The sequence below is a fragment of the Falco peregrinus genome, chromosome 3 (assembly GCF_023634155.1).
Source record: "Falco peregrinus isolate bFalPer1 chromosome 3, bFalPer1.pri, whole genome shotgun sequence".
Classification (NCBI taxonomy): Eukaryota; Metazoa; Chordata; class Aves; order Falconiformes; family Falconidae; genus Falco; species Falco peregrinus.
Window position 1 is genome coordinate 17,371,488 of NC_073723.1, and position 25,193 is coordinate 17,396,680.

A 25,193-nucleotide genomic window follows, 5' to 3' on the forward strand; every position below is an offset into this window, starting at 1 on the left:
GGTTCCGTGGCCTCTGAGGGCTGCCATGACAGAGTTTCAATGTAGTAGAAGCATGCCCACAGCCTTAATGTCAGGGTTTGGTGACAGTATGTTGGAAACAGTTGTGAATTCAGCTGGTGCCTACAGAATGGGCGTTAAAGCCCAACAGCTGTAGTCAAGCTCAGGTAAGGCAGAAAGTTTATTTCACTTGTATGAGGCTCCAGGGATGTTTTGCAATAATCTGGATACAAATTACTCTTAAGCTGCATAGACACCTTTGTACAAATGCAAGCCTCGGAACACGTGGCTGGGTTGTAGCTGGAGGCTGGCTGGGACTCAGCAGAGACAGGTTCAATGTTCTGGCCTGCTGCAGAAACACCTTGGGTGCAAGGTGCAAGCCCAGATCCTCATAAAGATTAAGATTCTTGATTCTTGCTGTGCTAATAGTTGGGAGCCCAGCATTTAAGATCCTTTGAGGTCTTGGGCCTAGTATCTTTCTGCCTGAGCATGCCAGTAGTTGCATTTTGAGGAAGCAATAGTTGTATTTTGCTTCCTCACTGCGGAGGAGCAAGGGATGTGAGGACTAAAGATAAGCAGTGCAAAGTGCCCTCATGGTGTCACAGCAGTGGTGGTGTCCATGCCAGATGTAAGACTGATAAAACACCGTGTGGTGGTAGGCATAAACTAGTGGGCTGAAATGAATGTCGTTGGCATGACACACTGAAAGGGAGCTGCAGTGATTTCTGCCCTGTTCTTATTTTCCTTTATCTAGTTTATTCTTTAAAGGGGCTTGCTGTTAATGCTCTTACACTGCCCAGGCTCCACTGAGGCATTTTGCATGCATCGACTCACCTGTCCTCTAAGAAGTCATGCTGCTCTTCTCACTCTTATCCTGAACAAATGCATTTAGATTGTCAATGTGGATTCTCAAAGCTCTTTACTCATGTAAACCCATCCCATAAGCTGATGAGAGTTCTGTCTCAGTGAAAGGAGGTGGACAATGCCTGTTACTTTTACGATAGCAATGGTGGTGTTAGAGGGAAGTGCTTAGCCTTGGTTTGGTGCTGTGCACTAAGTCAAAGAGAAGATGTTCATGGAACATAAAGCATCACAGGGGCTTTCAGCCTCCGGCCATATCCTGACAGGCAAAAGCAACCTGAAATATCAAATAGTATGGGTTTTTTTTCAATGCAACTGAAATACCTCATCAAGATTTGCTAGGCTGGGGCAGGGACCTTCCCCTGGTTTTGTAAGCAGAGAGGCCGGGGCTGGGACTTGGCACTACCAGGCTGTAAAGGATAGACAGGCTAGAGTGACAAAATGTGTTAACTACCTGAGTTTTAAGTTTATGTCAGAGCTTTTCAATCCTTTCATGCTAACTCAATTAAGCTAAGAGGCTGGAAAAGAAATCATCCTGTTTGCCCATCAAAGCAAAGGTTTGAATGAATTTCAGACCCAGCTGATTGCAGCAGCGCTGAAGCTCACTTAAATGCCCTAGGAAAAATGTCTGTTTTATTTTAGAGCACGTTTGACTGCAAATGATGCATGCAGCCCCAAAGAGCCATTTCTGAAGATGCAAAACTGTGGGTACTAAAAAATTTGGCAGGTATCAGATCCTTGTGTGAGCTAATAATTAAAGGAAAAGCATATGCAGATTATGAAAAAGCACTGCTGCAGTAGCAGGGATTTTTTGGCAGGTTGTCAGGGATCATTCAGCAAGTTTTTTGTGTATTTATTATGCCCTAACACACGCTGAATTTACATAGTGCAGAGGGTCTTGCTGAAGATCACTGAACGTTGCTGTAAAAGAGAGGGGGGGGAGATCAATCGCCTTGTGCCACTTCAGGTCGATGAGGAGAGGCAGCTGGCCAGGGTGGAGAGTTTTTATTTATTTTTTGATCTACAGCCTGCTTTCTTTGCCACATAAATATGGTTATGTATCAAACCACACCAAGGTGTTTTCCTTGTCTTTTTTTTTTTTTTGCCAGACTTCCCCGTTTTAGACAATGAATTAATTTGTGTTACCTCTGAATGTCCTGAACTGGAGGGGAGTGAGTTGGGAGGCACAGATTTTTGCTAAGTGGACATATGGTGCTTTTAGCTTGTGGTTAAACATAGATGGTACAACAAACACATGTTAATAATAAAGATGTTAAGTGGGTGCCAATGGACTTGGTTGATTGCTAAGAACAGATCTTGCAGTCATAAAACAGTTTAGAGCCTGAAGCACTTGGGCCAGAGCGCTAATTATTACACATATTAGGCCTACTGTCTTGGCTTTGGGAAAAGTATTATTTTTGGTGATTTTCATTACGTGTTGGATTTAAAAATAGACTGAATTACAGCTGGTCGTTGTTCTGCTAGGTTGAATTATAGTTTGTTGAGGCAACTGCTTATTTTGTCTTGTCCCATGGCATTATGTGAAGCCAGACAATAAAAAAAGGAAATATGAGTGGCATTAACCTTTTGAAGTAGAAGGAAAAGAAGCCTTAATGAAATAGAGCAAATCAGGCAATTATATTGCAGCTCTTAGTTATCATATAAAAAAGGAAACTGTCCTATATCATTTAACCCTTTACCTCCTGCTGTGGAGGTGAGGTATATGCAATAGAGACACAGATGTTTTTCTGCTAAGTAACTGATTGGTGCTAATTAACAGGGCTAGAAAGAGACAGCTTATTTAGAGATACATAAAGAAGCAGAGTTAAGTTGATGCTGGGTGTCTCATTTCTGCAGTTCTTCCTGCCTGATCATGCAGCCCTGAGTTATAAAAACTGACTTTTTCACACATTTCCCTCCCCCCTTTCCCATTTTGTCCTTCTCTTCCTAAAAAGAATAGCTTTGTTAATGGGGGTGGTACTGTTCTCTGTCCACAGTTACTTGATTGTGAATTTTTCAGTCTGGCTGGGTGGTATTTTAAAGACCCAAGTGTTTTTCAAGTATGATAAGAATACAAGCTCACAAATAGGTCCCACAGGCACTTAAAAAAAAAACAAACCAACACCCTCCCACTTCTTTTGCTGAGGGCACGATCAGATGAACTGCTCTGAAAAGTGCTGAGCCAAATGAAGCTATCTCCCTGCTGGGCCTTCCCACCCTGCTCTTTGTGCAGGTTGTCTCTGATTTGGTTTTGCAGGTTTAACCATTTGTCTTATTACTTCTCACCGATTCCAGTAAGGAATCTGAGTGAAAAAGCAAAACTGCCCCCCTTTGACTAAATTCTTTTTAGATGAGGTTACTATTTTTTTTTAAAAGACTTCCTCTTCATTTGGATCATTTTACAGATCTGGGTTACTGAGTGAAGCTTGCAAAGTCCCAGGAATTACTGCTTGCCCACAATGAAGACACTCTTGGTTGATAGGAACACCTAAAGACCAGGGAATCATCTTTTTTTTTATATTTGTTAAAAGATCCCCCTCAAACTGTTCTGCAATGTGAGAATTAGGAGGCTGTAAGTCAAAGTTTCTTATCTGTTTATGACTTAGTAAAACTTCCCTTTGTGTTTGAGAGAAGTTAAATCCATACCCACTAAACAAACTGCAAGTCAACACTGTTTCACTGAAGCAAAAATTATCTTCCATCTGTCTCAATCCTTCCATACTCAGGTAGATGTAAATTCTACTGAAGAGAGGGGATCCAGGCTGACATACTGCCACTTCAGGCTGGCTTGTGAGGCAAACCCAATCTCCAGGATGCTGTCCCCATAGTGTGGCTGTCCCTGAAGTGCCACAGCCCAGGACTGAACACTGCAACAAGGCTTTATGTCCCAAAGCATGTCCTGCTGCAAAAGCTTCTCTTAAATCATAGTTATTTGTACAGTTGGTGTCAATAAGCAATAAACGCTTTTCTTGTGAAGAGGGTGGTGCTTGGTACAGGGGCAAAGCAACATGGTCTTATGAAGATGCTGAAAGGAGACAAGGTTTTATTTTCCAGCCTCCAGTCTGATAAATTTCTCATCCAAACCACACTGAATACGGCTTCTTTGGTCAAGGAATGAAAACCGAGCATGAATTTGAGCTTGATCAGTTGATGTTCAGTGAAGTGCCTTGATTTAAGTTGTTGGCCTGGCATTTCTTTTTAATGAGTGATCTTGCTTCAATTGTCAGCTCTTCTGTTTGGCCTTGGGCCTCAGTTTCATTGCCAGCAAAGCAAGATGGTGATTATTTCCTCTTCCTGTCTTGTAAACTGTTTGGGGCAACACCTGACTCCTGTTAACACAGCGCTTGGCAGGAGAGGTTGCTGATCTACATTGGGGCCTTTTGGCATTGCTGGAAATAAGTAATTATGTATTTTTAAAGGTGGATACCTGAATTAGGCCCCTAAATCCCTATTTAGATATCTTTAACAGATACACGTTTTTTGGTTTCCTGAGCAGGTGAGTGCTCACCTGCAGGTCTTACCGCAAGGGCCCTCTTGACTCATCTGAGGTGAGTGGAGAAAGAGATAGTTTCATCTTCAGAGACTCTGCCTACAGCAAGCTCTTCCCATTGCAGAAGATTAGGCATCCGCCCAAGACCTGTATCCGTGTGTGGATGCATGTTTCATGCGTGCTCCTTCTGGGTTTGTTCCAATGCAAAGGTTTTCACAGAACAATTAAAATGCATATGTAGATGCAAATTGTGACAGACCTAAATGGCAAACTTAGCTGCAGAAGGATCATAATATCTGTCATCTTTGGCATTCCTCTCCCTCTCTCCTCGCTGTTTTTGTTTCACCAGGCTATAATTTCCCCATACAATGAGGTTCTCAAAGCCTTATCAAAACACAAATGGCCATCTAGTTTCAGGCTGTTTCACAGTGTCGAGTCCCCTCTCACACAAACATTTCCTCTCTGGAGGACAATCCAGCAGGCAAATGAGCATGACCCACTGCAAGGATCAAGTGATTTCTTAGGCGTACTTAGAAGTACCTCTCATACCTGGTTCTCATCAGGGCAGGGATGCTGTCTGATCCCAACCACTTCAACACAAGTGACAGTATTGGAAGGGTGACTGCCTGGTTTAACTTTGATATTTCACTATAAATAACACCTGTTATATGGTTAAATTGTATGATTTTCACAGTACTGGAAGAGTTGCTGTGTGTACAAGCATGAACACACAGGTGGAGAAGAAGTGTCCACTTGATTTCAAACAGACAGTCACAAGGACAGAAAGGGAAACGGGTGAACCTGTCTGATTCACTCACAAGTTCTATGGAAGGGCTGAGATTCAAATGTCCCACTTTTGTCTTCTCCTTCCATGCCCAGGCTGTGTCACTGCAGCTTTTGGGACTGTTGTGAACTGCAGTTTGCTGTAATTCCCGATGAGCTTGGCCGTATCATGGTGTCCCTGCCCATGGCAAGGGGGTTGGAACTAGATGATCTTTAAGGTCCCTTCCAACCCAAACCGTTCCATGATTTTATGAAGGGATAACTACACCTGGGTTAGTCATTCTAGCATGAAATATCATCCAAGCCTTCCTCCATCCTAGCCTCCTCCCTTCCTTTTCAATTATTTCTTTGGACATCCTCCCATCCTCAAAGAAAGGGGTAAAAAAAAAATAAGCTTTGGACCTAACTGTGGAACTAATAGCAACCATTAGTTGTTATTATGTTGTTTGCTCTGCTTGTGTGTCTTACCCTTATCCCTGCATCTGTATTGTCTATTTAGACTGCAAGCTTTTGGGCATTGTTTGACTGTGATGTTTGTGCAATACCAGCATGATCCAGTATATATTATTATCTTCATAACTATGGACAAAGTGTAAGGCTTGCTGCTCCTAGCGAGATGACCCAGGAGCCCCTATTGCTACTGAACCTTCTGTACCTGTCCTGTAAGCAAAAGGCAGCATTTTTCAGGGACCTCATTTCAGTGCTGCTTCACGGTTGCTAGATTTACTACAGAGAGTGAGAGCATACCCTAGATCTTCACATCTCCTTGTCCTGCTTCTAAATGAAGAATTCTTCAGTAAAACATTAGAAGCATGCAAAGATTTAATCCCCTGTACAACTTGGACACGTTCACACCAGTGTCCTCTCGACCAGTTTTCACTTTGACTTTGCTGGAGACCTGCTGATGAATTCCTAGGTCTAAACTGGATACATTAACTTCTGTTCCTCTGCCCTAGGGATACACTGGGAGCACATTTCAGGTTTCCCAATTCCAGTGTTGTTTCCTTGACTGTTGTTAGGGAGTCTCCTGCAATTAGGCTTGGATCTCTGCATAAATGTTCCTGTCTCTTCTGTGACCCTAGGAGACGAGAGTACTGGTAGGCTGTTTCTATTTTGTGGATAGACAGATATCACCCAGTGAAGAAGCAAATCTGATCCTTCCTTCCCTGACAGAAATCATCAATACATGCTTTTGTAATACATCTTGGTCATCAGGCCTGTAGGTTCCTCTGTGATAGGTAGGCAATGAAAGCCATTTGTGATCTAGGTGCACAAGTACTATAAACCTCTATTTTCACAAGAATCTGAGATGCTGCCTGGATCTGCAGCACCCAGGCAAGTAAAATGCCCATGGAGAAAACATAGGCTTGTCCAACCTGCCTGTGTTTGAATGTTTTCAGAGGCTAAATATTATGGAATGTTTTCTTCCTTGTATATCCCCTTGGTAGTAGTGTTGGTTTTTATTAATTGGGATTCTTTTTTTTTTTATTTGGCCAGAGATTTTCTCAAGGGAGTTTGCATCACGGTGTTAGGATGTTGAAACCAGAGATGAGATGGCTGAGTGTAAAAGGGAATCTTTCTGCAGTTTAGGCATATGTCTGAAAAATATCACTCTAAAATAGTCTTAGATGATTTCTTCTGTCGAGCACTTTAGGAACAAGGTGGAATTTTAAAATCTGAACCTGTTTTTGCCACTGATTATTCGTTTGAGGATCACAGAACGTTTCTTTTGTCAATCCTTCTACCTGAGGCTTATAAAAGTGAATATAATTGCTTGTTCCTGGTGCTACATCAGTCTCAAAGCTACCTCAGTATTTGGCAAAAGAACACTTGGATCTTCAGTTGTTAGCGCGGGATGAATCAAGATGAGACATTATTATCTTTAAAATCAAAAGGAGGCAGCCAACTCCTGAAGCCTCTGTGAGGACGGCAGCTTTCTGCCTGTTTTCTGAAAACAGGAAAGAAAGAAACCTAACCTTTTATTAATAGTTTGGTTATCCACAAAGGGACACAGACAAATATTGCAGCATCTACTGTACACAGATACATGAAACACTGCACTAATTACAGCAGTCAGAGGCTACTTGAAGGACAGTTAATTGGTTTTCAGAATATCTCAGTCAACACAGGCAGCAAGACACATGTCCAAGGATTTGAAGAGTCAGCAGTAATAGATGTCTGTGAATTCTCTGTTGCAAAGTAAACCTTTATTTTCACTACAGCATGTTTTATAGTGCAATAAAAAAGAAGGAAGTCAATAGCTATATCTAATATAACTGTAGCTGAAAAGATACTTTACTGATTCAATATTGCTTGAAGGGCAGTGTAATATAGGTATTTGACCTTAACCAAGGGCTCACATGCAGGTATTGGGTTCAGGCTGAATTGTTGGTGGAAGAAACTGAGCCCAATTGGGACAGAGAATATGTTAAAATCAGATTTCAAGTTCTTTTTTTTTACAAAAAATAAGTTGTCTACTAATTCTTTTTTTGCCTTTAATGCTGCTTAGGCCCATCTACTCCTAAATATTTAATACAGATGTATCTTTATCTTTATACCAGAAAATTAGTTGCTTTTTGGTGATATTCAGCCTTATATGTTCTTGGTCTTTAAGTTTTGTTCTTTTCCTAGTGTCCTAGTTAGTAAAAGGGTTAACTTGATTTTCTATTGTTCGTGTATGAGAAAAATAATTGATCATCTTCCATATAGATTATTGGAGACAGAAAAAAAAAAAAAAGACAGACAAGAAATGACTGCACAAGGCATTGTGACAAACCCCTTTCTCCTGAATTCTGGAGCACAGATGTTCTGCAAACACACTGAAATTGCTTTTAGGATTGCTTGGAATGCTCATGTTACATAAACACATGCATTTTGCAGGACTAATACCTGATTCATGAGGTCTTCTTCCATCACTTATAAGTTCATCGTTGTCTTTACTGTGACAAATCAGAATTGCACTTCTGCCACTATAGCTATGTGGGGGAGAAAGAACGAAGTTATCCAGATTTTGCAGGTGCAACTGTGTAGGTTTTCAGGTGTAACTGCATCCTCTCTTGAAGTAGTCCCTGTAGTACTTCCAGGCAAGTGTAAGCTTGCTCTGACTGTACTGTTAACAAACTGGAAGCCCTGTAGCTCTAGTCATCATGTTTCTGAAACTGAGCTAAGTCGTCTGAGAGTCTGCATATACTGACTCTGCACTTAGTTAATACAACCAAGAGTGAGCTTGTACCTTTGGCAGAGTAAATGCTTATATCTGCCTGTAAAAGGCTTTAGAGTTATCCCTTTAATGTTTTCCTGAAGACTTCTAGCGTCGACCGCAACCAGGAACATTTTAAAGCTGTCCATGATTTTCCCATTGATTTCAGAAATAATAAGTCTGAGCTCACCATAAAGACAGCTGATGACTGGGGTTTACAAATGTACGCAAGATCTCAGGCAGCGCTTAAATTAATCATTTCAACAAGTGTGTAAAAAGCTCGCTAAAGTAAAGTCTTAGCCTGATTCTGACCTGTGCAAAAGACTGTCTCCAAAGGGGTAGAAAGCAGTGACATCTCAGCAAAAAATCCTGGATATTTGCTACGAAGTCCAGTTTGTTCAGAGTTTAGGGTTTTTGCTTTGCTTTGTTTTTCTGGCCATGCCTTCCATTCAGTTGGATGCAGTTCTTCAGATTACTATGATGCTGCTCAGCTGAGTTGTTTCCACGTTCTCTATCACTCAAAATTTTTTTGAAGAACAGTGTTTTGGAAAATAAATCTTACAAAGTTAGGAAAACAGATCTAAATTTTTTAATGATTCTAAGGATAAAACCATGTTTTGGAGAGTCCATCTCTTGCCACTCATTTGGAACAGGGACTATGAAGATGATACATGTGTTTCAGTGACTACAGTGATTTTCTGGTTCAAAGCTTTGGCGTTAGGGTCAAAATATACCAAAGCATGGGGAAAAGGTACCTGGTGTTTCTGGCATGTCACAGCACTCTTTCAGTCCATATGTCCTTCTCTGCTTCCATGCCCTTCCAGAAATCTGCAGAAACAGTGATAAAGCAAGATGACTTTCCTGAGGAGCTTTCTGCTACATGGAGAAACTTGCTTTTGGGATAAAGCAGCAGAAATGCCTTAGTTCCCCCAGAGAGTGATTATTTAGGAGTAAAATTAGGAAATGATTAGTCAAAGTACAATTATTCTGGAAAATGGTGTTGACTGGACTTCCAGAGAAGAGACTCCAGGATTTAGCATCGTTTGAAATAAACCGAGGTATTCCACCTCTTCTGGGCAACTGTCTCAGCCTTTCTGTACGTACATGTGGGTATTGTTGTATATATTGAAGAGGGTGATTCTGCCCCTCTACTCCACTCTTGTGAGACCCCACCTGGAGTACTGTGTTCAGATTTGGAAACCCCGGCATAAGAAGAACATGGACCTGTTGGAGCAAGTCCAGAGGAGGACCATGAAGGTGATCAGGGGGCTGGAGCACCTCTTCTATGAGGACAGGCTGAGAGAGTTGGGGTTGTTCAACCTGGAGAAGGCTCTGGGGATACCTTATTAGTGGCTTTTCAATACTTAAAGGCAGTTTGTAAGAAAGATGGGGACAGACTTTTTAGTAGGGTCTGTAGTGACAGGACAAGGGGTAATGGTTTTAAACTAGAAGAGGGTAGATTTTGAGCAGATATTAGGAAGATATTCTTTACCGTGAGGGTGGTGAGGCACTGGAACATGTTGCCCAGGCACTGGCACAGGTTGCCCAGAGCAGCTGTGGATGCCCCATCCTTGGAAGTGCTCAAGGCCAGGCTGGATGGGGCTTTGAGCAACCTGGTCTGGTCGGAGGTGTCCCTGCCCGTGGCAGGGTATTGGAACTAGGTGGTCTTTAATGTCCCTTCCAAACCAAACCATTCTATGTTTCTATGGTTCTATGATATCAGTGCCTTAATCTGACCTTGACTGAGTGTAGGCTCAATGCTGGAAAGTAATGTAGACCTTACTTTGGTGAAATGAAGTCTGAGAAGGTAAATGGTACCATGAATAAGAAACTGCAGTAGTGCAGATGTTAAGGTTTTCAAAGACTGTGGATTAAAGTGAGAGCAAAGAGGGTGGAGTGTTGCCTTTTTTAAGAGGCTGTGATATGAGGGTGGGTTGTGATCGTGTTTTTTGTATTGAGGGTAGACTCCACCCCCTCTAGAGAAGCAGAAGGTTCTTGGCCATGGACCAGCTTGGACTGAAGATCAAAAATCCTTCCTGAGTTCTGTTGTGCCTCTATGTGTGTGACTGTGGTATCTGCTTCTTGACTGTTTCCTCAGGCTCTGTCTCCATGAGTTTGCAGCCTGAAATACTGGTTCATTGCTGGTTTTCCTCAGAAAGGTGTAAAGCCAGAAATGCAACGGGCAATTATATTGTAAGCTTGTGTGTTTAAAAATAAAAAAGTACAGCAAGATCTATTATTTATCCAGTTGGCCAAATTATTCTTTGGTGTAATTATTTGGTGACGGCAGTTCATTTGATGGTTCCATATAGAAATAATTACTAATTAGCCCTAAATGTTAGAGGGCTATCACAAAGTAGGGCTTTAGCAGAGATTTGGAGGCTGGAACTAGATGATCTTTAAGGTCCCTTTCAACCCAAACCTTCTATGATTATTTCAGTAGAGGGATAAACCACCCTTTGGAAATGCGCTTGGCTGACTTCTGCCTGCACCATAGTACCACCCCATAATAAGGCAGAAAGAAGTAAGGTGCCTGCAAACTCTGTGAAGTGATGTTATGGGCTGTATGTGGCCCACAGGTGAGAGATTACTTGTCATTTAGGGGCTCAAGGCTAGAAAAGTACATGGGCATCACCCATGTCACCTGTTGGATCACTCTTAACACTTTATTCCTCATTTGCTGAAGTTATTAATCTTGTGTTTACTAGTCGGAGGTTGTGGATGGAACATCTCTGTGAAGTGCAATTTAATTCACAGGGAAGCTTTCAGACTCATGGAGGTCTCAGTCGTGGAAAAGGCTTCAGGTGTGCAGAGACACTTCTGCCCAGAGGAAGCCACAAATTTGCCGTAGGCTCCCTGTTAGTGGAAATCTGCCTACAGGTATCCAGGTAGAGGATCAAACACTGCTGTCTGGAAGGGGTCTCAATGGGAATGTCTTCTAGAGGGAGAACATCACGTGTTCATTTTTTATAACTCAATTTGAGGGTCCTATGATTTCATGGTAACTTTGAATGTAAGTTTCTCAGTGGTCATGCTGGTAGGAGTTAGATTTAATGTTAAAGCAGCTTGTTTATTTCAAGGTCTTGTGTTGAGAGTTGATGAAATTATTGGAGATCCAGATTGTAGTTTAATCTACTCTTTTCAATTTATCATCTTCTGAAAACATCCCCATGGCAAAGGATATTCAGAAGTATTTCTGTGACTTAGAAACTGAATTCACTGGGGGAATTTTAATCTCCCCAGCAATTTTGCACAGCATAGACGTATATAAAGAATAAAAACACTTCTGAAATTTTCAGATAAAAAGAAATTCCAAACAGCACAGCATTACACAGAAACATTTGCAATGGTTTGTGGCAAAATGTCTGGAGACTAAATTTCAAAACTGACCAGGAAAATGCTTTTTTGGGCATAATTTCTTTCTTTATGTGACAGCACTAATCCTCCTCTAGTCCTGTGTCAAGAAAAACAGTCCTGTAGAAGACTGTGGCTTGGGAATGGTACAGATGTTCTGAAAACAAGTGAGCAAGAATCATGCATTGCAGAATTGCAGTATGTAAGCAAGGTGTTTCCACAAGCCTGTGAAGTGTGTGGCCTGTGTATGCCCCAGTACTCTCAAAATGAAAATGAAATGGTATCAAAAGATCCTGCCCTGAGCCACAAGCTAAATCTTTGTGGACCTTGGGAGGCATAAGCCAGCTTGCTATTATTACTGCTTCCTTTATACAGGAAAAACCACAAGGAGCAGAGTTAGGGTTTCTCCATGTCTTTCATGTCTTGCATCTCAGGGGCATAGAGGTAAAGTCATGCAAGTAAGAGAAGTAAGGGAAGTAAGGGAAGTAAAATAATTTCCAAAACCTGATCATTTTGTAAGTGTGAATATCCTTGACAGGTATGAGCAAAAAGACACCCCCACCCCACCCCCCACCCCTCCGCAGGTAACCATGTATAATATTGATTCTTTTCTTGTTTACTAGTTTTTATTGGTGAAGTCAAGGTTGGTTGGAGCTCTGAAGGCAAATACATATTTAATAAATTATTATTTAGTTATAATAATATTTATATTAGATCTGTATATTTATAATATACAGAAGAAAAAAATCATTCTGTAAAATTACATCAGGGCTACCCACAGTAGATCAGTACATGTGGTCTACTTTTCATAAATGGAGCATATGTATTGTTTCCAGAAAGACTTGGGATGTGTTAAGTGTTTGCAGTGCTGAGGAGAGCATGAAGAGAATGGTGCTGGAGGTTTCTGGAGAGATTGCACATGTGAAGCTTTAGCTTTTGTACAGCTTCTATGATGATACCTTGAAGACAGAATGGGTTCTTAATGGGAATGGCTTTGTAATAAGGGTGGAAGGAAAGACCTTAACTTCCAGTAAGTCTGAATGACCAGGTGTGAAGTCATACAATGAAAAGCAAAGAACACAGGTAATTTCTGCAACATGAGGACTGTACTGGGAAAGTGTAGGTCTTGGAAAGACTTGTGGGTCATATCAGATCCCCAGCTGGACATGAGATACAGAAACTTTAGCTGAAATGCTAATATGGACATGTAAATATGAATATCGATGGCTCAGTGTGAAGCTGTGAGTGTCTGTTACCTCTGTGCTTGAATGATGCAGCATCCACGGCAACGCTTTGTCCACCTCTGTGTTTCAGGAACAACAGAAAGATTAGCAAGTGTTTGGAGAAGAGAACTGAGAAGCCAAGAAACGTGCCTTACTGTGACAGATTAAGAAGCACAGTCTGATTAGCTTACTGAGAGTTTAAAGGATGATTTCACTGGCCTGTGAGTACCTACTTGGAGAGCAGAAACATGATTATAGTCTTGCAAAGTTACAGTGGACTGAATGTCTGGCAGTTGAAGCAAGGTATAATTGGACTAGGAATATGGCAATTAAATCCAGGATAACATTAAGTGACTCCTTGAGGTAGAAGTGCAACACTTCAGGTCAATATTGGGAGATATTCTAGAAGACTTGTTCTCTAGTAAGTGGTCTTGGTCTGTCTTTGATATGCAAACCCTTGAGGAATTCCCAAGGAGAAGGATACACCTTTGTACGGTTTATTTAAACCCTTTTTCTGATAACAAGTTTTGTACTTTCTATGGACATAATTCTCCAAAGTCCACATGTCACAGACTGAAAAACTACTCAATCCTAAAATTCAATGCTAAATCAGGGGCTTGGAGCAGGAATTAGCCAAGCAAGCCCTATGGTCTGTGGTGTACAAATGGTCAGGCTAAGTGACTGCTGTGGGTTTCCTCTAGCTTTGTGATCTAGGAATCTCAGCGCAGAATGCAGTAGCTACATCTGAGGAACACTGATGCATTAGCCCTTACTCAGCTATCGCTCCCTATCCTGTGAAACACTTCTGTACAGAAGATGACTAATGGGTTTAACCGTATTGCTTACAAGTTTTACAGCACTGGCGCCTGAAGCCAAATCCCTTCTGCTACTACTCTGGTTCAGTGGTTTTCATTGTCTCTGTTTTGTCTGTTGTGTTCACACATGAAAATGAGGCAGAAAGGTGCCAAGACCAGCTTTTTATTCATTTAAAATATCCTGGATACTGAGAGCTGAGTGGGCAATGGGTTGCAATACTAAGGGATCTGCTCTGCACAGACACTTGTTCTTAGCACCATGTCATCCTCTTCTGGCAAAAGCAGGAAAAGAATCAGGCAGCCAGCCCAGAGTAAAGTAATTTGGGATTTTTTGTTTGGTTTTTTTCTTTCGTCTTTTTTTTTATCTTTTTTTTTTCTTTTTCTTTTCCTCTGTGATTTTCTAGCAGGATCAGTTCCCTGAGCTGTTTCTTGGTAGGGATACACAAATATTTGCTGGCTTGACTTGGTACAAGACAGAGGGCAATTTTAAGACAGGACTGGGCATTTGGGGAATTTAATGATGCTTACATGAAAAAACACCACCAACAACAACCAAATACAACTATGCTCTGCAGTTTAAACTTTTACTTATCACTGTCCTTACATGGTTGGGCTCACTTGACTTTATTCCCTGGATATTTGGAAATGCCTTGCTTGTAGTTCCACTAATTTTTTGTGTGTGCAGAAGATGATGCAATCAGATACCATTTTTAAGGCTTAAAATATGTAAAGTAAGTAATTAATTCTTTCCTTTTATCTTGGGTTTGCCAGCTTTCACATCCAGCTCTTAAGCTGTGACTCCCCAGTCAGTTAAACTCATTTTGATGGATTGGATTGACACAGATACCCATTTACCTCCGTTTTTATTCCAGCTTCCTTTTAGCAAACAATTATGGAACAGCAATAGCTTCCCGCTGGGCAGACAAATTCTTTCTGTCTTCCTTTAACACAGCCATGCATTTTTCCCAGTGATGAATGCAGTAGAACCAAATCATATGAATCTACGATCTGTTCCAGCTGCTACTGAAGAGAAATGATTAAAACAACAGCAACAAAGTGGAAAGAAAACTCCCTGTTTTCTTCCTGCATACCAGCAAACACGCTATCATTGAGCATAAGCAGCGGAACGCATTCTGAGACATATAAGCATATAAGCAATAAGAGGCTAAATGAATAATAGAGCAGAATGGCATGACACCATATCACAGTTCTCAAGTAGTAAGTAGCACAGTTCAACCTCCAAAGCTACTGAGTAAGACGAAAATGTCTCTTTAACAGTATTAGGGGACAATTTATTATGTGTATCCTTCGAGTGCGGCACAATGTCACTGCAGGCCCATTGCATTTGCATTATTTCCAGACAACGGCAGCAGCAGAAAAGGACACTGATTTATTTCAGAGCAGGCACAGGTGATTTTTATGTCTGTTGGGACTCAGCCAGATATGGCTTAACCCATTCAAGTCTTTTCTGCTTATATGAAGAGGTGTCTTTTTGTAACATCCTTATCTTCCAGCTCAGATTTCATTTAAGTTACTCAAGGAAAAGATGGAGGATTTTGAAGTCTTTTGCTGTTTTAGACAGTTGCTAAAGCTTTGTTCAATTCAGAGAGAATGAGTGAGTGGCAATAGCTTCATCTGTTTAAAAGAAATCTGATGATTATTTTTGCTATGCAGCTTTTAACACAGTGTGTGATTTCCACACCCTACAGTAGCCAAAAGTGAATGATCTCCTGATAGTATTATTCCCTATTGCATGTAAGCTAATTTTCTGGGATCAAAAGATAAGGTACGAGAAAAAAAAGTCACTGTCTGGCTGTCGCAATCCAGTCAAAGTATGCAAGCTTTGTTTCTGCTCAGTTGGAGAGCCCCAAGGATTGCCTGCATCCCAGTTTTCCAGCTCTATAAAAGAGTGGAATCTGGCATCTTGCTCGAGGTGCCACCCTAGAGAGAGATGCAGGACTGGGGTTGGGACGAAATGCAATCCTTAATGATGATTAGAGAGAAAGCAGAGGATTTAATCCAAAGCAATTATGGCTGGCTTCTGATAGTCCATCAATTTTATTTCTTCTGTTAAGCACCAGTATCTTTTTCCCCTTCTGAACAGCTGCCTTCTGTTCTGTGGGCATGTAGTTGTAATTCTGCTGGTGGCTGGAAGAGATGCAGAAAGCCAAAGCATGAATTCATGTCCTGTGCAAAGTGACTCCTGTGTAACTGTAGTGATGCACACTATACTCAGTAGTATGGCTGAGAATTTAGGAATGATCTACAGGGTTTGTTTCATTCCAAATAGGAGTAAAACCTGAATATTTTGAAATCGTCATGGGGATTTTTTGAGAAGTTTCCTTTTAGGTTCATTAAAACACCTTCTGTTTTATTCTCAGAAATGAGGCATTATGAGTCTGACTGAAAGCACTGGAACAGGACAAAAACCCCCTACCTACATGCTACAAATTCTTAAAAAAGGACTGGAGGTGTATTGTTCCAGAGCACTGAAACATGACAGGTCAATATTTTTGGAATAGATGCTTTGGTAGTCTACTGAAATAAGGTTCTGGTAAATTAGCCTAGTTTGCAAAGAGTTTTCATCTCCACTGCACTCAGAGCATCTGCTGGAGCACTGCTCTGCTGGGCTTGACTCTGACATGGCCTTCTCTGCTATACAGTCCCTTTGCACTCGTGTCTGCTTCAGGAAGAAAGAGCTTGGTCAGTGCACAAATGTATGAGCACAGTTCAGTGAGTACAATATATGTAAATGCAGGCTTTGGATATTTATTTTTTTTTTATGTTACCCAGTGTGTTTTGATGCCTGTGATGAGTCAGAGCTACTTGTAGGAGTGGAGAACCTTGTTTAGTACCTCTAGCAGAATCAGTCATGGGTGGCAGCCACTGAAACAAATCACCTCAGTGCCTGCGGACTTGCTACCAAGTGATTCTTGCACGCTTGGTGTCTTCAGCATGAGTCACTGCCCTTATCTTCTTACAAGAGGCAAATAGGGCTCAACGGCTGTTGCACCTAGGGAAGCAGTGCCCTGTTAAGTCCAGCTCTATTGCTAACCTACTGGGCAGTCTGTGGCATTTTCCTGTGGCCCATTCCTCCCCTCAGTACCATCATTTTTTCCTTTTTAAAGCATTTTGAAAGCTTTTAATAACATACAGTACTGGCATGGCAGGGGGTGGTATTACAGCTCCGTGATTTTGATAGCACTGAATAGAAACTCCAGGGGAGTCTGGGTGCTGATGGGTCAGACACTGTTAGCTACTACGAAGACTTGATCTCTGCTTTAAGGAGCTTACAGTAAGACGGAGGGCAAGTCACACAAAAAAAGCAATAAATAAAAAGGATGAAGTAGAAGAGAAAATGGTCCCTGTGACACATGTGGTCCCATAAGTTAACAATTTGCACAACCTCTGCTGAGTTTAGTTTGGCTTCTTCCTAGTCTAGCAGGCTGTCAGGTCTCTTAGCTATAAATCACATATTCTGAATAGGAATTACCTGGTGTTATGGTGAATTATAACAGATATCTGCTCTCTGCAGAGATGTTTAAAATGGGCAGCTGAAGCCTATGTAATAAAAAAAAAATCATTGGGTTTTAGCAAAAAAAAATTAAAAAATATAAATGCTGCTTTCTAAAGAGAATAGTCTCATTATGAAGCATATTACACCAAGGTGATGAATCAGGTAGACTGAGAAAGAGACAGCTTTTTAAAAATTAAGATATTGTTTCTTTTTCCCTTTCTTCCTTCCCTGACAGATGAAAGACCCTTTAAATACCAGAGGGCCTGAATGCTGCCTTTGTTGATCACACAGCTCAGACATAGCTGAGCTGAGCATCAAACTTAGCTCTGTAACAGAGAAATTTAGTAACAGTTCATAATTTTTCCTCACTTCAAGTCTAATTGATGCAGAAAACAAGTAAAAATATAACACAAGTTCTTACAAAAAACAGAATCAAATTGCAGTATGACTTAAACTACTTAAGCCCACCCCCTAACAAGTTATATAAAATAAAGATGCCTAATGCTGCCCAAATATCTTGTATCAGCTTTTAAAGAAAAATACATATTTTAAGGGTGATGGATAAGGAATAACCATTCATGACTGCCTGCCACTCATTAAAGGAATACTGTATTGACAAGCAGCACTGTCAGATGTCCCCTGCAGAAATGGCTGTTCTTGGTGAGAGTAGGGCAACCATCCAGCTGCTCATCACAGCTTTCCTGGCCCATGTGCCAGATCCATGAGAAGGGGTTATGAGCCTCCGTAACCTACCGTGTGCAATTAGATGGGCTGTTTTTCCTTTTAGCTGCCACCAGAGATACCTTTGAGTCAACCTGTGCATCTAAGAACCAGGTTAAACAGGCATGGCTGCAAGTTTCACAAAGCAGGCACAGATCCCTTTGCACCCAGGTGCACCCAGAATTCACAAAAGGTCTTCACACGCTTGACAAACACCATCTCTGATGTTGGCTTGGTCGATTTTTCTCTTCCTCTCTTGTACCTGTGAACTTTGTTTTGCTGTCTTTCAGCTTAAACCTTGTAGAAATAGCTGCCAATAAATGTATTATCTGGGAATCATGATGCACACAGTCTCCTGATAAAGCCCATCCTTGGGTCAGGCTTTTTGTACATAGCCCTTAATACTGCCTTCAATTTTTGTACTGGGAGTGATGTCCATCTGGCAGTACATTCCCATCTCCTAATCTGCGAGGAGGACAGGTAGGGCTTTAGGATCTGGCCCTCAAATTGGCCCAGTATCTCTGATACTCACTGAACAAGAGACAGATTTAGAAGGAATGACACACCAATGCTTTAAATGACATCACCAAGAGCAATTGTGGCTGAATAACAGCTTTTATGTAAGCAGAGTAAATAAACAAGTAGAAAGGGATAAGCATGTGTGTCGTATTTAAAATCAGATGATGTTAGCAGCTGAATTTATACACTGGCATCTGTACAAGGCTGCTAAAGATCAGCTTCCATTGTGCATCACGCCTTTCCACCACATTAATTCCAACATAAACCTCTTCTGTATCACACTTTTACTGCCTTCACCATGCACAAATTAGCTGTAATCTGGTGACAGCAGCCAAATGCTTCTTCCAAATAACAAAGCAGAAGTTCCGTTGCACAATTATTTTTTGTAAAAAAGCAAAAACATCACACATCCGTCATTAACTGTAATGCATGCCTCGGGGCCAGTTTTGAAATGGGGGAAGTGATGTTATCAAGAAGCACCTTCATCCATTTTCTAGAAGTCATTAGGACACCTTTTTCAGAAACATGTGGGTAATGTAGGGCACAGTGCAACATCCCCCCGTCGGCCTGTAGCTGGTGTGGTTGGAGGTGACTGCTGCTTTCTGCATCCATGCCATTCATAAGCACTCCTTGCTTTGGTGAGCACTTGGTCAGTTCAGTGGGAACTTGCTGATTCTGCTGGCTAAGGGTGACATACACCCCACACCTTCTGGTGGCTCTGTTGTGGGGTGGCAGCTCCGGCTACAGGGGGCCATGAACAGCTGGGACTTTCATCCCTTGAAGAATTCCAGCTGTTTCCAAATCCGTGGTCTCTGCCATGAGATCAGTCATTTCCAAAAACCTCCTTGGTGCTTGAAAGCCAAAACCTCATAGATTTTCAGGTGCGATTCCAAAAAGGAATGATAGCTGCCTTTTTCCTTCTCACTCAGAGATGTTGCTTCTATGTTTTTAAGGTGTCCAAAATGAATAGTTAAATCTCTAAAGCCATTAGTGTTCATTACTGTAAAGAGTATATTAAATCTTCAACCCTGTTGTTTATTTTTAAAGGTATATTCTGGTGACACATCTTGAATTTAATATTATTACTGGGTTGAGCCAAGGCATTTAATGTTCAGAGAATTATAATGATTACCTAGGAGCAATCATCAGAGGTATGTCCTCTTGAATTATATAGAGAGACTGGACCTAAGATTCATGTTACACTTCTGCTTTTTAGAAAGAAAACAAATATGAGGACAAAATTACCTGAAGATGCATGTTTTTTGAAATTACTAAGTTGTTATTATTATTCACCAGATGCCTCAAAAGCTCCTGATCTCATGCAAGACCATTCCTGTCTACCTCAAAGAACTTATGACCAAAATGAGCGGTTAAATAGGGGAGGGTCGTGTTGGCATTGGCCTTTGCTAGCCCAGCACATACCATGTCTGTTCAGTTCCCTTCCACTCACGTCTTGGCTGCCCTATTGCCACTGCAGCACTGCTGGAGGGTCTCAGCTGGGTCAGGGATGTGCTTAGCTACTGAATGGAGCAGTCAAGGAGTTTACTGACTAAATAAGACAGAGGGAAAAAGTCCTTTCCACAGCTGGTGGCAACATGCTTACCTGCTGCATATATTCTGCTGGGGTAGCAAGGAGAGCTGGTCTGTGGAAATGTAAAAAAGACCCATTTATAACCTAAGAACTGATAACGTGCACGGTTTTAGTTGAGGAACAGCAGTGGGAATCAGCCCTTGTGTGTCTGACAGGTAGCGGCTAACTAGTTTGACCTAATTTTGGTTCAGCATCCAAAAGGAAATGGTAAACTTTTTTATGAAGGAAGATTGTTATACAAATGTGTGTGAGCCAGTGTTTATATATATGTACAAATACATAAATATAGTAACATCTCATTAAAGGCAATAATCACTTTTTCTTTATTTTGTATAGTGCTGTTTTTTGCGGATACTGTTAGATGGTATTCTACTGGATGCCAAAACTCAATACCAACTCAGTGTAAGAAATGAAGTAGAAAAAACTACAGTGGAATTTTACTAATTTGTATTCAGTTTAGGCAATAAGGATCAGAAAAACTGATACAATTCAACCAGCACTAACAAGCGTGTTAATTTTGTTGTATGTCTTTGATACTAAATGAACTGGTTAAAAAGGTTCTTGTAAAGGAGCACTGGACCTTAAAGCACACAAAGAATTGTGAAGGCAGTTTTGGTGCATAGGCTCAGAGCTGTAGGGTGCTGCTTAACATTTTGGGCATGAAAAGACTATGTTCTCTACTGCACTAATAAAATTTGAAACACTGAGGAAGAAAGTTGTAGCACTAGAGGCATTCTGTTCTCTTCCTTATGATGTTAATGGATTAAGTTTAACACTGTGTATGGTGAATATCACTGGGCATGAAAGATGTTAGTTCTAAAAATCTGCCCTAACTTTGCACAGCCTAAATCCCTGGTTTACAGAGTGCTTTTCCTAGAGCTGTGCAATGATTTCAGTTAAAAAACAACCAAGGAACCAACCAACCAAGCAATCAACTCACTCCCTCTGAATTTACAGGATCACGATAAGCTGAACTTTGTCAGATGTCATCTCTCAAGTCTGTCTGGAGAGGTTGCATATAGCACAGGAAAGTTAGTTCTTCAGCAGATAAGTGCAAGTAGGAGACTGGATGACGAATTGCCCAATTGGCTAGTCAGCAGATGACATGGTTTTTGCCCCTGGTCCAGGCACAGGGCCAAAATCTGTGCTGTTCCCGATTCACACACTTTCCCCCCTTTTTTTTAAGCTCATGTAGCTCTTCTAAGGTTCCTTACAGATGGACTGAGATGCAGGTGTTTGCATCTGGGATTAGATCCAAGGTATTGCTAGATCTTTTCTCCAGCTAGCAACAAACTTGGGAAAAAAACCCATAAGCTGTGAAGTGCCACACTGTGGTACTTCTTCTGGCAGAAGAAGTACTGGCTTCTTTGGCAGTACGAGGCTCCTTCCCATGGAGTTTGCAACCAAAAAGGAAGTTTCAGTGGTGTTCAGATTGAAACATAGAAAGATTGACATGCCCAAGTCATTCAGTGACTTGTTTCATAGAAACTCAGGACAACTCAGGTCCAGACTCTGTCTGGCAAGTCTTCCTCAGTGGTGTTCTCCATGATGAACATGGAGAACATGTTCTCTGTTGGCTGGCAGAGGATCATGAACTGAGAAAATGCGAGTTTTTTATAACATTTTTGGGTGGCATCTTCAAACTGCTTTTATTTTTCTTGAATTGCAGTGATTTCTCATTGTGAAATGTTCTTAAATTTTATTAGCAAAAACTGCTTGCTACCAGAATAAATTTGGATTGGAAGATTGGAAGAAAAAAGTATGACTTCTGCTATGGCTTCAGACGTGCTGGTGAACAAAAAGTATTTGCACAGAGGTAGTGGTCAGCCCAAAATGCTTTATATTCAAGGAAGCCATGCAATACCCTTGTAGTAGGTCTATGTGAAATAATCTGCACTCTCAACCTGTGCCACACAAATGAAGACAGAAAGAAATTCTCTGCTTTTAAAGAAGGTATTAGCTTCATGACCAAAACAGGGAACTTAATAGTCTTGCCAAAATTTGCTGCTCTTCAATATTATGCAATTACAATTATTATTGTTACTCATATAAATGTCCAATCAAGTTGAGCCTTGGCATTTTAGGTCTCATGGAAGACCTGCAAGCTTGGATCCCACGGGTTGATTGCACATGGTATGAAAAGAGGTGGTTCCCTGACCAGTTTTGCATATTCTACCTTTTAATTTAGTTGAGTGCCCTTTGTTCTTTTCCTTTCTCATGCACGTGTTCATTTCAATCTCTTTTCACATGAAAGGTTTTCCATGCCCTTCTTTTGTCACCTCCCTTTCCTGAAAATAGATTTCTCTTTACAAGCATTTGCAAATTAGCACAGTCAAAGGCAATTTTATTGTCATGGCTATCTTTGTTTTGACTGTTTGTTTCCAAGAGAGATATTTTCTTCAAAGGCTATCTTCCTGTGCCTAAAATCTTTAGGCAAAACAGAGCCTTGTCAGCAACTCCTTTATGTCTCCTCTACTCCTGGGATGGTTTTGGCTGCTTCTGGCAGGACTTATTATGGCATCTTTACCCTTTGAGTGTGAGTCTCAATGAAACCTGCCCTTTTCTCAGTTGGATAAACCTGCCTATCATGAGACTTAGCAAAAGCACCATACAGAAGTGCAATCTCTTCTAATTCCAACAAATAAAAATAGTATAGCTGTTTCCATACAGGTTTAATTTATTTAGTTGAAAAACATAATTTTGACACTGATTGAGATAATTCTGGCATTATTCTTGACTCAAGCATCCTTAATTTACCCAGGGAAGTGCTTAAATGTTGCAGTGAAAGAGTCCACATTAAACCTGCAGACAGACAGATAGCTTCCGTGGGCAGTTGGCTTCTGAAGAAAAAGGTGGCGACTTTCCAAGCTGTTTGCTTGCTTGAAAGATAACATTATCATGATATTTTCTCAGCTGTGCTTAAGCAAAAGGAAACCACTGGCCTTTGCTTTATGGACATTAATTTCCTCCATTAGCCCACCTCCTGATTCTTCCTGATGATGAATAGTGTCACCAGTTGTTTTAAATATAGCTTAACTCCAAGTAACAGGGCAGAAACTTTGTATGTGTTTCCTTTCACTCCTTAGCCTGGAACCGCTTTCTTGTGTGTTTGTGTATTTCTGTTAACCATACACACCGCTCTACAACTTGCTTATTTTACACACTGTTCACACTGGGTGACTACTCTTTGTGTTAAATCCAGTCTTAGACAGGACAGAAGGAGCGATGGGCCAGCACATCACCTGAGGTGTTCTTTCTCAGGTCATGCAGTTGGCCACCTTCTGGGACAGATTTGCAATTGGTGTTGATTCATATAATCCCCTGACTTGTCTACCTGGATGACCTACAACTACTTTTCGCCTTCACCTGAACAGTTCTGTCATTATATTTGACTTACAGTTGACAGTTTTTGAAAAATACAGATTTTAAAGCCAGAAGGGGCTTTTACATCATTTAATCTGACTGTACAATCTGCTTTTTGCCGGGGACTTTGACGTGAACTCTGCAGAATTTTTGAAATCTATGGAAAACCATTCCATCAAAACCTCCTTTCCATGATTGTGGATCTGACAAAAAAGCAGGTCAACCATAGACTCAGTGCTAAAAGCCTAAGCAGAAAGTTCTCAGAAGCTGAGGGTGAGAACACCCCTGTTTTGAAGGAAACTGTGATAAGTGGTTTAAAGTGCAAGTGCATTGCACCCCTATCTCGGATAAACAGACAGCCACTCAAAGCAAAAATATGAGATTGGCGTGTAATAAATTTTAAGACTGTTTCAATATCCAGGTCAGACTGATGGAAGTATTTTAAGTCCTGGAAAAGGACTTGAATATGTAAGAAGAAATCCCTGCTAGGTTAAGCGCGATTCCCGATGTCCTTTCATGTAATGATTTGCCATCAGAAGTCACACACCTACTAGAAATTTCAGCCACAGAACTGTTTTGTTTCTGTTATGAATTCAAGGAGAAATTGGCACAAGCTCAGGCTTCTGTTGTTACAGAAGGAAGAGGAGGAGGCAGAGGGCTTATTTGGCTAATACTGTGATTTTGTGTAAACTTGACCCAGTTGTCACTTAGGCTTTAGAGAGCTTAACACAGTTGTCTTCAAGCAGAGAATGTACTGGAGGTCCCCAAAGAGCTGTCTGTGTATATAACACTAACTTCAGTCTCTGTTTCCACACCTCAACCTTCATCGATGGAGGAAAACTTCATATGCCGTCCCATCTGCTCTCTCTGGATGATTTCCTTTGGTTTTGCTGTAGGTCTCAAAAGCGGGCAGTGGCAGTGATTTATCTGTTTGATAAGGGGAAGAGAGGCCTCCCTGTGTTTACAGATTTTCAAACAATAAAGTCTGACAATCTGAGTGGGTACAAGGCCAACACTGCCAAGTTTTATGAATGACTACTTGTAGCTATGCAAGTTGCGTCATATCCCAGGACCGGCTCGATAGACAAAGGACTTTCCCTCTACATGCTTTTGAAGACTCAAGACCTTGTTCAAATCAGAAGAAGTCTCTGACCTCTTGAGGCAAGTTATCTTCCCCTCCTCTGTGTCCAAGGGTGCAGAGACTGAGCTCCCATTGTCAGCATAGGAAGCTTGGTTCACAAGGGATGATGCAAAAGCCACGACAAGTTTTGCCACCTGCACATAGTCCTGGGGTGACCTTCAATTATTATACTCCAATCTTTTTTATAACTGTTGTTTAAATAATAGTACTTTCCTTGACAATGATAATCAGAAGGGAAATGTCACAGCAGATAGATTCCAGGGGAAAAGAATGAGCTGCGTGGAACCACGATGTGCTCAGTCTTGGCTATATTCAGAGTCATAAAACTTTTGCCTCCGGATGTTCGATCAGATAATAGCACATAGATAGACAAGCCATATTGCCTAGAATAAATCCTTCAGTAATGGGTGCATTAAAAATACAATAGACAGATTAGATGGATTTATCCATCTATTTCAGATAGTAAGAAAAAGTAGACATGAGTAGCTGAGGAACTGTTGAGGCAAAAGGCCATGTGGATACTGAATCGCCTGGAACACTGGGCCTGCATCTATGGAGAACACCACTGAGGAAGACTTGCCAGACAGAGTCTGGACCTGAGTTGTCCTGAGTTTCTATGA